Below are 13,430 nucleotides of genomic sequence, written 5' to 3' on the forward strand. Positions count from 1 at the left end.
GCTTCCTCCAGCTGTCCTGCACCTCCACCTATGTTCATCCAGTCCGCAAACCGGTCCGGAAGATCATCAATTCCGACATCCAATTCATTAACATATAAAATAAAAATATTCATCCATCCATCAGGTCTACTGTATCCCGCATTTCTGTCTGATATTGTGCTACCTCAATTGCAAATTTCTTTACATTTAACCTAGTACGCTTATATTTTCTAAATTTTAATCTTATAACTTTCGAAGTCATATTTACTATCTGCATTAAATATTTGAGCTTTACGTGACTAATTTAAAATCGTGCATATTCGATCCTTTCTCATTGTGTAATTCATCTAAGAAAAGAATAAGACAATAAGACTTAAGAAAGCAATCAGGAGGGCTAAAAAGAAGACATGAAGTTGCTTAGTCAGTCAGGGTCATGGATAATCCGAAGAGCTTCTACAGATATGTTAAGAGCAAAAGGATAGTAAGGTATAAAATTGGTCCTTTTGAAGTTCAGAGTGGTCGGCTACGTATGGAACCAAAAGAAATGGGAGAGATATTAAATGTTTTTGTTTTATTTCTGCATCTGTATTTACTAAGGAAACTGGAATGGAGTTTATGGAAACAAGGCAAACAAGTAGGTAGTTCATGGAATATATATAGATTGAAGAGGAGGTGGTGCTTGCTGTCTTGAGGCAAATAAGAGTAGATAAATCTCCAGGACCAGACAGGGTACTCCATCGGAACTTGAAGGAGACTAGTCTCCTGGCAGGGTCCATGGCAGAAATATTTAAAATGTCGATATCCACGGGTCAGGTGTCAGAGAATTGGAGGATAGCTCATCTAGTTCCGTTGTTTAAAAAAGGCTCAAAAAGTAAGCCGGGAAATTATAGACAGGTAGTAGGTAAATTATTGGAAGGAATACTAAGAGATAGGATCCACAAATATTTAGATAGACAGGGACTTATTAGAAAAAAAAACAGCATAGCTTTGTGCGTGGTAGGTCATGTTTAGCCAATTTATTAGAGTTTTCCGACGAGGTTACAAGGAAAGTGGATGAAGGGAAGTCAGTGGGTGTTGTATGCATGGACTTCAGTATAGCCTTTGACAAGGCCCCGCATGGGAGGTTAGTTAGGAAGATTCAGTCGCTAGGTGTACACGGACAGTTAGTAAATTGGATTCGACATTGGCTCAATGGGAGAAGTCAGAGAGTGGTAGTGGAGGATTGCTTCCCTGTGGGAAGGCCTGGGACTAGTGGTGTGCCACAGGGATCAGTGCTGGGTCCATTGTTACTTGTCATCTATATCAATGATCTGGATGATAATGTGGCAAATTGGATCAGCAAATTTGCTGATGCTACAAAGATTGGAGGTGCAGTGGACAGGGAGGAATGTTTTCAAAGCTTTCAGAGGGATTTGGACCTGTTAGAGGAATGGGCTGAAAAATGGCAGATGGAGTTTAATGCAGACAAGTGTGAGGTATTGCACTTCGGAAGCTCAAACAAAGATAGAACAGACAAGGTAAATGGTCGGGCACTGAGGAGTGCAGTAGAACAAAAGGATCTGAGAGTTCAGGTACATAATTCCCTAAAAGTGGTTTCGCACGTAGATAGGGTTACAAACAACGCTTTTGGTACATTGGCCTTTATAAATCAAAGTATTGAATATAAGAGTTGGAATGTAATGGTGAGGTTGTGCAAGACATTGCTGAGATCGAATCTGGAGCAGTGTGTGCAGGTCCGGTCACCTAATTACAGGAAAAGTATTAATAAGTTTGAAAGAGTGGAGAGATATTTTACAATGATGTTGCCGGAACTTGGAAAACTGAGTTACAGAGAAAGGTTGAAAAGGTTAGTACTTTATTCCCTGGAGCGTAGGAGAATGAGAGGTGATTTGATAGAGGTGGATAGATAGAGTGAACGCAAGCAGACTTTTTCCAACTGAGGCAAATATGCATCTGTCATTCTCATGAGACCATGGATTTGCGCAAGGATGTTTATTTCCAGAACGCAGGCCTGGGCAGGTTTGTATGGGTGACCAGCAGTTCCCAAGCTGCAGGCCTTTCCCTCTCCATGCCACCGATGTTGTCTAAGAGAAGGGCAATCGGACCCATGCAGCTTGGCACCGGTGACGAAGCAGAGCAATGTGTTGTTAAGTGCCTTGCTCAAGGACACAAACACGTCGCCTCAGGTGAGGCTCAGGTTACTAGTCCGATGCCTTGTTCACCAGGCCTTACGCCAACACTGAGGCTAGGGGAGAGAAAAAAATCAGAGTTCATAGATTAACGGTGAAGATGGAAAGTTTACAGGGGGTCTTCTTCACGCAGGAAGTTGTGGGAGTGTGGAATGAGCTGCCAGATGAAGTGGTGAATGCGGGCTCACTTTTGATATTCATGAAAAACTTGGGCAGGTATATGGATGAGAGGGGTTTGAATGGATATGGTCCAGGTGCAGGCCAGTGGGACTAGGTAGAAAAATGGTTCGGCACAGCCAAGAAGGACCAAAATACTTGTTTCTGTTCTGTAATGTTCTATTGTTCTATAGTTCTATCTGGTTGTCCTTGAGAGAGGTCATATCTGAACAAACTCGCACTGGACCTGGATTATTACGTAAAATAGCAATTAATATTGCTATTATCGTTATTCTTTCGCTTGACGTTGTACAGTTTGTTTTGTTACACATATTGAGTGTTTTGGCCGTCAGTGCGGTCCTTCATGGATTTAATTCTGTTTCTTTGTTGCCCGCGGGGAAGTGAATCTCATTGTACATTCTGATATATGTATATAGATATGCTGTGATGCAAAATTTACTTTCTACTCTGAACTCCGATCCAATTGGGCCGAAGGATATTTTCCGTGCTATACGATTTAAAACATCTGTATTGCAAAACAAGGAAGAGTGGCCTGTTAACCTACAAAAAATGAATATAATCCGGTCCGGAATGATTAATCCGATATTCCCAAATCCCAAAAGGTGTTAAACGCACGTTACTGTGCTCCACGCCAAATGTACGCTTAAGAACGAGGATGTAAAATGCCGTTTCAATATCGAGACCAACAACGTGTCTGAATGGCCCCGATGTCATTCTGTCCAACAAGCAGCCACGGCTGAGAAGGTGACACAGACACTCCTCAACGAGGCCACTTTCTCATCAAACTCCGCAGCCCGAATCCCGTGTAATATGACCCGTTGTTCAGTTCCCTTTTGTGACTAAAACAAGATCTTTATCTTAATAGCTTCTTTCTCATGCTCCCGCATAGTTCACACTTTGGTCGCACAGTAAAATTACAGTGATTGCATTAGAAAAACAGCACGTGAAAAACAGAGTATTTTTCTGGAGTGGGATTCGTACCCAAGCCTTCAGATTGAGACCAGAACACTCGCGTTTACTAGGAAGCGACTTTGCCGCCTTACGTCTGGCGCCTTCGACCAGTCGGCCACCCTGAATTCCCCTGCAGTACTCTGTCCACATGCCAGATAGACAGCTGTATTTCTGAGTAGTCGGAATGACTGCTTTGTTGAGATGGTATACATGCAAACACACTCTATATCCTGGGATTTTGAATGAACATGGACCTGATGCATTTTCTCAGGTTGCCGAACATGTGCGGAATCAGAGCGTACAGCATCACAGCACTGGAATTGAGCTGCAGCCCGTTCAGGCCATCCTCCAGAGAAAGGATGACGAGGATTCGGAGAGTGTGCGGAAGAGCATCACCAAGATGCTACCTGAATTAGACTGTTTGTGCAATAAAGAGAGTTTAGTCAAACTTGTTCTTTTTTATTTTTCTCTGGAGCACCAGAGGTGAGGGGGAATCTGATATACGATTCTTAGATTTTCAGGCATAGATAATGATGGAGCGCGCAAAATTTATCGCCATTTATTTCTTAGGGCATACATTTCAAGTAAGAGGGGATCGTTTTAAACAAGGGATGCCAACACACTATCCCGCTATGTCGGCAAGACCAAGGAGTGATTGTTGTCTTCAGCAGAGGGAAAACCAAAGGTTCTTGAGCTTGTTTTCCTTGGAGGATCAGAGGCAGGGCGCGTCTGTAACTTTAAATTGTTGGTATGACTGTATCCTTTGCTTTCTTATGGGACTGCGGCATGAGATCAAAAACCTTGATGAGCTTCCATAGATGTGTCGGAGAGAGTCTATTGTCTGTCTGCATCAAGACGTGGTATGGAAATGCCGTACCTCTAAAGGGAAATCTTTAACAATTTAGTGAATTCGGCTCAGTTCATCACGGGAAATGCACTCCCAAACATTAAGCAGATCCACATAAAAAGATGTAATCGGAAAACAACATCCACCGTCAGAGGTCGTCACTATCCTGCCATGCTCTTTTTGCGCTGCTGCCATCGGGTAGATGGTACAAGAGCCTAAGGACTCGCATCACCACCAGTTACTATCCATCTGCAATCAGACCTTTGATCAACAGGTGATAATTTACGCTCACGTGCCCATCCATTAAATAATCTGACAACCAATGATTTCGCTTCAAAAACATTTCTATATTGAACAGCTGAGTATGCCAGGAAGAGCTCAGCAGACCAGGCAGCATCTGTGGAAAAGCGTAAGCAGTCGGCGTTTCGGGCCGAGATGCATCACCGTGAACTTTTTTTCTGAATAAATCACTGACCCAGAATTCGGTATACGGTGATCTATTGGAATGTGATGAACAGTGTCAAAAACATAATCTTATCCTCCAACAGTTTTTCGAATCCACCTCAACAACCCAGGTCTTCTTTACAGAAATAACGTCATCTCGATTGAACGCTTAAAGATAAATTTTGTCAGGAGTGGGATTCGAAGCCACGCCCCCGGATGGAGACCAGAACACTCCCGTTTGTCGGAAGGACTTTCATTCCTTGAGTCTGGCACCTTAGACCACTCGGCCACCCTGACAACTTCTGACGTGTGTTTGAGAACGGAATAAATGCCTGATTTGTAAGAAACATCATATCCACACAAACACATATATCATCCTGTCAATCGGAAATGAAAGCGAAAGTGTTACAGTTTGCTCAGGTTAGGCAGCTTCTGTGGAAAGTAAAGCTGTAAAATATTACAATTCGAAGACTCGTGAGACGCGTCTCGGCAAGAATTGAGGAAGGACGTTTGTTGGGATGGATGAGAACGCTTGGAAGACTCAGCGCTTTCACATTTAGGGAAGCGGAGAAATAAACTTTTATATACAGGACTGAATCTGAAAACTGGGTGGGAGTTGATCGCAACAACGTCAACAGAAACTGAACGCAGCAGGTTCAATGATACCGGGCAAGGCTGCTTTACAGATGGATGTTGGTAAATAAACTATAAGGCCCAATTATCTGATCAGTTTGGAACAAAGTGAAGATGTGACAAGGTTCACAGGAAAATGAGACATCGTGCGGAAAGGCCGTTCGGTCTACTGTGTCTGTTTCATCATTCCAACATGGACGAGTTATGACAGTCAGAATGTTTTTCAGGCTTGTAGGTCAATGTTTAATCTGAGAGAGGAGACGGAAACAGGGTCTTTTGGACGTCAGAGCAGCGGCCTTTCTGAGAGATGGGACGCTTTAGAGAACGTATTCGCTCAGGTTATCTGACCCAGTGTTAAAGGCACAGAACACATTAAAGTAAGACAGGGACAAGGGGGCGGCCACCGTCTAAGTGGAAGGCTACTCGCGCGATGTGGAAGGCGGGGAGACCTCCGGAGTTCCTGCTGACCACACCTGCGAGAAGAGCACACAGCTGCCGCTTGTAACAATCCTCCCTATGGCGTGATGGACTAGGATAGAAAGAGTGGTAGATGCACCCACGGTGCAGGCCACAGGGAACTGTGGGACAGTCAGGAAGAGGAATGGATTTAAAGAGGCAAGCAGACTATCAATATGGCCATCACCATCAGACACATCTGGATGCGGTTTGTGTTTGGATGACCTGGTAGGGAAAAACCACAGGACCTCTGGCACTGGGTCTGGTTTTCTGACTCAAAAGGGAAGGAGAAGACAGATTCCTGGATGGTATGTTACCTCCCGGGTGCCGGGGTCCGGGACAACGCGGATCAAATTCTGAACATTTTTCAGTAGGAGCTTGAGCAAACAGCGGTTATGGTCCGTTTAGGTACCAGTGACATCGGAGTGACGACTTTCTGCAATGGAAATTCAGAGAGATAGGTGCTGAGGTGGAGGGCAGGAACTTCGGGGTTGTGACAGTGACACGTGTCGCGTCCTAATGAGGCTAGGAATGGAAATATGATATAGATTAACACGTGTCTAAGGGTTTGGTATAGGAGACAGGCCATACGATTTTTTAATCACTGATCTCTCTTCCAGGGAAGCTGAGACCTTTGGATAAAGACGGTTTGTGTGTGAACTGGAAGTGTAGTAATATCTTGTCGGAAGGTTAGCTAGCGCTGCATGATGAAGCTTAACCGACAGTTACAGGGGAATTGGAACCAGGGTGCCAGAACTGCTGGTGCAGAAATTGTGCAGACATGTTGATACGATCTCACACAACGTCAGGAATGCTATCATTGAGCACGGTCCGACTAGTGACCTGAGGTGCGTATATTTCATGGCAGAAGCATCTGAGAATGAGCCGATGAACTCACTGCTTGGATCAAAACCTGGAATCATGGAATCTTAGCCGATAATGAGACTGGGTTGCAGGAGAGTCTGGTCTGGCAGTTCAGTATTTCGGGGTTCCTTTGCTTTTGAAGTGATAGAGCGGGATAGACTAAAGGAGGAGAGCAGAGTTAATAATCATGGAAAATTCTTGGCTGTCTTCCGTCATTGCAGATGCTGACTTCGACTAATCCAGGTCCCTCTCCTCCGCGGGGTCGATTATACGCGCTGAAAGGCACGGACAGACGCGCAATGGGTGAAACTGCAAACAAGGAAAGGTATGATCATGTTAATGGGGATAGATTACTGCCCACCCGATGGTCAAGAGTATTTAGACGGCCAACTTTGTGGCGATATAGCTGTGTATTGCAGGAGCATTACGGTTGTGAGAGTAGGTGTTTAACATTCCGCAAGTTAATTGTTAATTCCACACTTGTTAAGGACAAGATGGGTATGTGATCATTCAGGATATTTTTTCTTCCTTTGTGCGTTGACGAACCAACGAGAGAGTGCGCGATACGTGATCTGCTATGATGAAATAGATGAGACAGGACAAGAGATAGAAGCTTGATTTAACGAACACTTTGTAACTCGTGATCACAATGCGATTGGTTTCAATTTAAACATGGAAAAAAGATCCTTCTAGTCCGTGCGTTGAGATTTTTCATTGGGGAAGGTCAATTTGGACCGGATTGAAAAACATTTAGCGATTGTCGATTGGGGCAGGATATTTTCTGGTAAGAGGTACGCGTTCAGAAAAGAAAATCGGAGCGCTGAAAGCTCGCATGGGCCTGTCAGAAATAAAGATAGAAACAACAAGAGTGAATAACCTTGGTTTTCAAGAGTAATGATGTTTTGGCACCTCGCTCCCGATGCCGGCGGAGACGGACGAGTTCCCTCACTGTGATTTGGCTACTGTTTTCACGAAGGACACGTAGACCTCTGGTGAAAAGTTTGTGGTGTGGAGGCCACTAAATGAGCCTAATACGGCCAGATTGTTATGACTTCAAATCATTCCAACAGATTTTGGAGGCCACATTTTCCCTTGATGGAACCATGCTGTCTCTGCTCTACGTTATCATGTGTCTCCAAGTCCCCTGAGACTTCATCCTTAATGATTGACTCCAACAGTTTCTCAACGGCTGTGGTCAGACTAAGCGGCTCAGAATCTTCCTGTCTTCTGACTCTCTATGCTTGAAGTGTGAAGTGATATTTGCAATTTTCCAGTCTTTCGAAAAAATTCAAGAACCGAGCGGTTGCTGCAAGGTCATCACTAATAACCCACCATGTCTTCAGCCAACGCTTTTTAAACTCTGGTGTACAGCATCTGGTCGTTCCAGTTTACCTTTAGAATCTTGAGTTAGTCACTTACCATCTTTCCGTTCATGGTAACTTCACACACTTCATACCCCTGACACCTGGAACTTCCATCACGAGGCTGGTGTTTTCCAGACTGAAGACTGATGCAAAATACTATCTAGTTCGTCCGCTATTTCAAGGTCCCACAGTGCTACATCTTCAGCATCGCTGTCAGCGATCCGATGTTCAAACTCGATACTTTCTTTACTTTTTGTATTGTTACGTATTCAGGCAACAATAAATATATGAGTTCGGCAAGGGTTTCTTATAACAAACAACACGTTTATTAAACACAGAAAACAAACCCCCCCAAAAGTAAACAAACACTACCGTAACCGGAAACAGCTGCTGTGCGGCTGTTCAAACAGTTCGTAAAGTGATATTCCAAAACAGTTCTTTAAAGTGGTATTGCCAAAAGTTCGATATGCTCACAGTCCATTTAAAAGGAGAGACTTTACAGGACGATTTAGGTTCTCTTTCACGTCGCTTGCTTCGATCCCCGAAGTCGAACTTCCCACGAAGAATTCACGAAACAGAACGGCTTAAAGGCACTGACCTTTCCTTCTCCACTACCTTCAATCCTTTCTAGTTAAACCTAGGGATTAACACGAAGATAGTCAACGAAATCCTTCCAAATAAGGATCAAACAAAGGTCGCCCCCGTTTCACCGTAGAAAGCGATTCTCCTCGATCTTTAACTTCCAACTTCGAATCTTCACTCTCCGCTAATTTCCTCGAACTAACAGAATCATAAAGAACCTGTTGGCAATAACCTTTTAAACTTTAGGCATTAAATAAAAACTTCATCCTTCAACTAAACTGCGTCATCACTTCAAACACGCAGTGGCATGAAGTCAACCTGGCCAATCCAGCCACGAACTGCCCCTCCTCACAGGGTGGGGTCTACCTTTTATAACCTGTAAAAAAAAACCGTCACATGATCTCTACTGGCGGGAAAATGACATCATTCCACCATCACAAGACCATCACCTCAAGTCCAGTACAGCTTCAACCCCAGTCACATGACAAGGGCTCCACTGTCATGTGTCACGAGTACGTAACACTTCCCTCCAAAAAAAACATTTTTGGCCTGACAAGAACAAAAATTTTTAACAATTGCTTACAAGAAAAACAAAGGTATAAATTTTATAACATACACAATATACAATACCATCATATAACAGCTTATAAGTCACAATGCAGTAGGAGTGTTACAATTGAAAAAAAAAACACTCCATAAAAAATTACAGTGTACATTCAACATCGAGATAGACAATCAGCAACCACATTATCTTTTCCTTTAATATGAGTCATCACAATATTGTACTCTTGTAACACCAAACTCCAATTTAATAATCTTCTGTTTTTGTTTTTCATCTTACTCAGAAAATCTAACGGATTATGATCAGTGTAAACAATAAGTGGTTTCTGAGTTGTACTAACATATACCTCAAAATATTCCAAAGCTAAAACAAGAGATGACAATTCTTTCTCTATTGTCGAATAATTTCTTTGATGGTTATTAAATTTCTTAGAAAAGTAAGCTGCTGGATTATCAACTTCATCACCTTCATTCCTTTGCATTAATACTGCTCCTGCAGCCTCATCACTAGCATCCACAGCCAATGAAAAAGGTTTTCCAAAGTCAGGTGCCTTAAGCACAGGTTGTTGACATATCATTGTTTTCAATTTTTCAAATGCTTCTTGACAAGGCACCGTCCATACAAACTTCTCATTCTTCCGCAGAAGGTTAGTTAATGGAAGGGCAACATCAGCAAAATTCTTACAAAATTTCCGATAATATCCTACCATTCCCAAAAACCTTCTGAGAGTTTTTTTCCCCGTTGGAGTGGGAATCTCTAAAATTGCCTGAACTTTTGCCTGAACCGGAGCTACCTTACCTTGGCCCACAACATAACCAAGGTAAGTCACAGTGGCATGTCCAAATTCACTCTTAGCTAAATTAATAGTTAAGTTAGCTTTTGAAAGCCTTTCAAACAATTTCTCCATCGCAATAATGTGTGCTTCCCAAGTATCATTTCCTGTCACTAAATCATCAATATAAGCATCAGTATCTTTCAATCCCTGAATCACAAAGTTAATCATCCTCTGGAAAGTACCTGGGGCATTCTTCATCGCAAATGGAAGAACATTATACTCATATAACCCAGATGGAGTTACAAATGCAGAAATCTCTCTACCTCTGTCCGTTAATGGAACACACCAATACCCTTTCAATAAATCAATCTTTGTAAGGAACTTTGCCTTTCCAACTTTATCTCCACAATCATCTACTCTAGGAATTGGATATGCATCTGTTTTCGTTACAGCATTCACCTTCCTATAATCCGTACTAAACCTAATACTACCATCTGGTTTTGGCACCATAATACATGGCGAACTCCAATTCGAGTTAGAATGTCTAATGATATTATTCTCTAACATATATTCAATTTCTTTCTCAGCAAGTTCACATTTTTCCATGTTCATCCTATATGGATGTTGTTTAATAGGTTTGGCATCCCCAACATCTACATCATGTGAAGCTATAGTAGTCCTTCTCGGAATATCTGGAAACAACTCCCTATATTTAAAAATCAACTCCTTCATCTGTTGTCTCTGCTCTAACTGTAAATGTGCTAATTTTTCATCAATATTTTCCAGAATGGTTGAATTTGGTAACCTAACAGAAACAATGTTGGATTTAGAATGAAAGTCAGATGAATCATCTATCATGTTCCTAGTTAAATCAAACTCATTCTCACTAACCACAACAGTCACAGTATCTGATTGTTTCTCAAAATATGGTTTCAACATATTTATATGGCAAAGTTGTGTTGACCTTCTACGATCTGGAGTTTTTACCACGTAATCCACATCATTGATTATAGACACAATTTCATAAGAACCATGAAATCTAGATTGTAAAGGATTGGTCTGCACTAGGAAAAGAACCAACACCTTATCTCCAGGCTTAAACATCCTCATCCTAGCTTCTTTATCATACCAAGTCTTCATTTTCTCCTGAGCCAACTTTAAATTTTCCTCAGCTAAGCTACAAGCTTTATGTAACCTGTCCTTAAATTTCAACACATAGTCCAACAAATTAGTGTGTACTTCCTTATTAATCCACTGTTCTTTCAACAAAGCTAAAGGTCCTCTAACTCTATGCCCAAACACAAGTTCAAATGGACTAAAACCTAAAGATTCCTGTACCGATTCCCTTACTGCAAATAAAAGTTAGTTTATACCCTCATTCCAGTCACTTTCATTTTCCACACAAAATGTCCTAATCATATTCTTGAGGGTGGAATGAAACCTCTCCAAGGCACCCTGCGATTCTGGATGGTATGCAGACGAAGTGATTTGCTTAGCTCCCAATTTATAAACTATCTGTTGAAACAATCCAGACATACAATTACTGCCTTGATCAGTTTGTATCTCCTTAGGTAATCCAAAATAAGTAAAAAAAAAATTTAAGGGCCTTTGTCACAGTCTTAGCTTTTATATTCCTAAGTGGTACTGCCTCTGGAAACCTAGAAGAAGTACACATGATAGTCAACAAATACTGAGAACCAGTTTTTGTCTTTGGTAATGGACCAACACAATCTACAATAACTTTAGAAAATGGTTCACCAAATGCTGGGAAAGTTTGTAATGGAGCTACTGGTGTAACCTGATTTGGTTTACCACACAATTTGACAAGTATGGCACGTTTTACAAAACATCTCCACATCTTTTCTTAGACCAGGCCAGTAAAAATGTTTTAAAATCTTGTCCACAGTTTTCCTTACCCCTTGATGTCCACCTAAAGGCACACTATGAGCTAAAGTCAAAATCTCATTTCGATAAGCTTTTGGAACAACTACCTGGTAAACAACATTCCAATCCTCACTTGCAGGAATTGTAGGCGATCTCCACTTTCTCATCAACACTCCTTTTTCCAAGTAATATCCTACTGGCACCTTATCAATTTCACTATCCAGTAAAACCTGCTCTCTTAATTTTATAATCTCAGAGTCTCTATTCTGCTCTGCTATCATCTCCTTCCGAGACATAGATGAATCTTTATAGTCAGACTTACTCCCAGAATCTTGTTCAAACAACGAAGATAAGAAAGTCTCTGACACATCCTCAAAACTCGAATCCTGAGTTGAACAGTCCTGAATAACAACCTCATTCTGCGCATCAATCTTTTTAGCCATAGCTCTAGTCACAACACAGGAAGAATCTGTGTTAGAATTCAACTCTGGTTCCTCTGACTCCATTGTCAAATGCACTTCAGGAAAAACTTGTCCACCTGCCAAGTCATTACCTAACAATAAAGAAATACCCTTCACAGGTAAGCTATGCTGTAATCCTACTTTAACAAATCCAGTAACTAACCCCGACTGTAAATTTACTATATGTAAATGTACAGGCATAAAATCACTTCCAACACCTCTCATGTAATTTACCTCACCAGTATCAGACTCTTCATTAAACTTCAACACACTGTCTAACATCAGTGATTGCGAAGCACCAGTATCCCTAAGGATTTTTATTGGCACTAGAGTAGATCCTTCCTTCAAGGATACAAACCCTTCAGTTACAAAATGATCATATCGCTTTCTAACTTGGTCAGACTTTAACAAAGCCTCATTTGTGTTTATCAAACCCTGTAACTTTACAGGTGCTTCGGTATGTTGCACACAAGCATCTGGAACTGCTTCCTTCTCTTTCTTTTTCAATTTGAAACAGTTAGCTATTACATGGCCAGGCTTCTTACAATAGTTACAAGTAAGACCAAACTGTCTTTCCTTCACAGGCTTCCCTTTCTCATCAACTTTCTCATTAACCTCCGATTTAATTTCAAATTTACCTGGAGTCTCCGTGTTATTTTTCCTCTTAAAAATTCTGCCCTGAGGAAATTTGTTCTTATGGATCAAAACATACTCATCAGCTAATCTAGCACAGTCCTGCAATTTATCAGTATCCTTCTCATTTAAGTAGGTCTTTACTTCAATAGGAATGCTTCTTTTAAATTCCTCCATTAAAATCAGCTCTCTCAATGTATCATAGTCCCCATTTACATTTTTAGAAGAAACCCATCTCTCAAAACACATAGCTTTATCATAGGCAAATTCCACATAAGTTTTTTCCACAGACTTTTTCAAACTTCTGAATCTTTCCCTATATGCTTCTGGGACTATGCGTTTAAAATATGCCTCTTTACAATATCATAATCAAGAGCTTGTGCAGCTGTTAAAGCTGTGTAAACTTGTTGTGCTTTGCCTTTAATTACACTCTGTAACAACACTGACCATTTATCTTTCGGCCACTCTGACATCCGAGCAATAGTTTCAAAATGTTGAAAATACCTTTCCACTTCTGTTTCACTAAATGGAGGGACCAATTTAATTTCTTGACTAACAACAAACGTTTTTTTTAGAACCAGAAGACTGATTCCCAGACTTTAATTCCTCCATTGCATATGCAAATTCTC

General features: G+C 41.4%; 1 non-coding gene across 1 annotated transcript; it reads right to left on the reverse strand.

Annotated features, from left to right (window-relative positions):
- Positions 1-4,770: 4,770 nt before the first annotated feature.
- trnal-caa (transfer RNA leucine (anticodon CAA)) lies at positions 4,771-4,884 on the reverse strand. The gene is made up of 2 exons: positions 4,847-4,884; positions 4,771-4,816 (listed from the first exon to the last, which is right to left on the reverse strand). It is a non-coding gene; the product is annotated as a tRNA-Leu (tRNA).
- Positions 4,885-13,430: the final 8,546 nt, after the last annotated feature.

Source organism: Hypanus sabinus, unplaced genomic scaffold, assembly GCF_030144855.1.
Source record: "Hypanus sabinus isolate sHypSab1 unplaced genomic scaffold, sHypSab1.hap1 scaffold_1568, whole genome shotgun sequence".
NCBI classification, from domain to species: domain Eukaryota; kingdom Metazoa; phylum Chordata; class Chondrichthyes; order Myliobatiformes; family Dasyatidae; genus Hypanus; species Hypanus sabinus.